This window comes from Leptonychotes weddellii, chromosome 2, assembly GCF_054177405.1.
Source record: "Leptonychotes weddellii isolate Sample4059 chromosome 2, ASM5417740v2, whole genome shotgun sequence".
Lineage (NCBI taxonomy): Eukaryota > Metazoa > Chordata > Mammalia > Carnivora > Phocidae > Leptonychotes > Leptonychotes weddellii.
Window position 1 is genome coordinate 65,966,875 of NC_138370.1, and position 2,773 is coordinate 65,969,647.

Here is a 2,773-nt window from a genome sequence, read left to right on the forward strand (position 1 = left end):
TTCCCAGACTTCTCTATGTTTGATTTGTGGAGGGAAAACAAAATCAACTAGTTCTACATTTTCAAATTTAAGTTTAAAGATGTGAAGTTCTTCAATGTACCTTTGAATTCTAACTTCAAAGATTATTATACATTAACATACTTTTTTTGACAATAATGATAAATGTGAGTGCATTCTGAATGTTAATTTTCCATCAAGGAAATTAATTTACTATGCACTTATTTATTAGAACTATTTTTTTTAGTTTATAATATTTGGTGCATTTGAAGGTATGACAATTGCATTTCTGTAAATGCATTCTGTAATTCAAGCAAGTGAGCCAGGACTTCATCGCCTAGTTTTGTGATCATTGGGAGTTTCTTATGCGTTACACGACAGTTTGTATATAGGCAATAAAATGGGGGGGCGGAGCAAGATGGTGGAGGTGTAGGAGACCTGGATTTCGTCTGGTCCCAGGAATTCAGCTAGATAGGGATCAAACCATTCTGAACACCTACGAACTCAACAGGAGATCGAAGAAAAGAAGAGCAACAACTCTCTGAACAGAAAAGCGACCACTTTCTGGAAGGTAGGACGTGCGGAGAAGTGAATCCGAGGCGATATTCGGGAGGATAGATGGCGGGGGGAGGGGGCTTCCGACGGCCGCTTCTGGCAAGTGATAGAGCAGCGGAGCACAAAATCGGAACTTTTAGAAGTCTGCTCCGCTGTGGGACGTCGCTCCGGTGGCTAAGCGGGGGTGGAAACTTCGTGGGACAGTGTGGTCTCAGGACCCTTGGGGTCACAGAAAGACCGGGGGTGCCTGAGTGCGGCAGAGCTCCCAGGTATCGGAGCAGGGAAGCCGGCTGCAGAGATGGAGCCGAGGCACGGGCTCTCAGCTCGGGGTTGCCATAAACCGTGATCCGCGGCACAGTCGGGCCACTGCTTCTCCAGCAGGGACCCAACAAACGGCAGATCTGGGGAGACTCCTTCCTCCCCCAGGAGGAGTGGCGCAGGAGCACACCGCAGGGATCTGCTGGGTTTGGAGACTCCACATGGGGTCGGGTGCCAGAGATAGAAAAGCTCGGTCACAGGCCGGGTGAGCACGGAGTGTGGCCAGAGACTGGGGAGACGGGAGTGACTGACTGCTTTTCTCTGGGGGTGCACTGAGGAGTGGGGCCCCGAGTTCTCGGCTCCTCGGGGCGCAGACTGGGAGGCTGCCATTTTCACTTTCGTCCTCCAAAGCTGTACGGAAAGCTCGCAGGGAACAAAAGCTCCCGAGAGCAAACCGAGCAGATTACTTGGCCCGGACGGGCAAGGGCGGGGCAATTCCACCTCCGGCAAAGACATTTGGAAAACACGGCAACAGGCCCCTCCCCAGAAGATCAGCAAGAACAGCCAGCCAAGCCAAGTTTACCAATCAATGAGAATGGCAGAACTCCAGTGCTAGGGGAATACTGCACATAGAATCCATGGCTTTTTTACCATGATTCTTTAGTCTTTCAAAGTTAATTTTTAAAATTTTCTTTTTCTTTTTTCTTTTTTTGAATTTTTCTTTTTCCCTTTTTCAACCAACATCTTATTGATCCCTTTGTTTAAAAAATCCTTTTTATTTTTCATTTTTAGAGTCATATTCTATCCCTTCATAGTAGTTACCCTTATTTTTGGTATATATATATAAGTTGTTCTCCCTTTAAAATTTTGAGATATAGTTTCTTCTAACAGATCAAAATATACCCTAAATCTCTAGTATGTTTGTTCTAGTCTCCTGCCTGATCACATTCTCTCCCTTTTTTTTTTTAAATTCTCTTCTTTCTTTTTTCAACCAACTTCTTATCAATTCCTTTTATAAAATCTTTTATAATTTTCATCTTTACAGTCATATTCCATCCCTTCACCGTATTAACCCTTATTTTTGTACATATATAAGTTTTACTTCCTTTAAAATTTTGGGAGGCACTTTCTTCTAACAGACCAAAATATGCCTAAATCTAGTGTGTGGCACTGATCTATGCACCAGCCTGACCATATTTGATCATATTCTGTTTTTTTTGTTTTGTTTTGTTTTGTTTTGTTTTTATCTTTTTCTTTTTCTTTCTTTCCCTTTCTTTTCCCCCAGTTTCAGGTCTTTTCTGATTTGTTTAGTGTATGTTTTCTGGGGACGTTGTTACCCTGTTAGCATTTTGTTCTCTCATTCATCTATTCTTCTCTGGACAAAATGACAAGATGGAAAAATATCACCTCAACAAAAAGAGCAAGAGGCAGTACCAACTCCCAGGGACCTAATCAATATGGATGTTAGTACGATGTCGGAACTAGAGTTCAGACTGATGATTTTAAAGACACTAGCTGGGCTTGAAAAAAACGTGGAAGTTATTAGGGAAACCCTTTCTGGAGAAATAAAAGAACTAAAATCTAACCAAGTCGAAATCAAAAAGGCTATTAATGAGGTGCAATAAAAAATGGAGGCTCTAACTGCTAGGATAAATGAGGCAGAAGAGAGAATTAGTGATAAAGAAGACCAAATGAAGGAAAATAAAGAAGCTGAGAAAAAGAGAGATAAACAACTACTGGATCACGAGGGCAGAATTCGAGAGATAAGCAATACCATAAGACGAAACAACATTAGAATAATTGGGATCCCAGAAGAAAAAGAAAGAGAGGGAGGGGCAGGAGGTATATTGGAGCAAATTATAGCAGAGAACTTCCCTAATTTGGGGAAGGAAACAGGCATCAAAATCCAGGAGGCACAGAACCCCTTTCAAAATCAATAAAAATAGGTAACACCCCAACATCT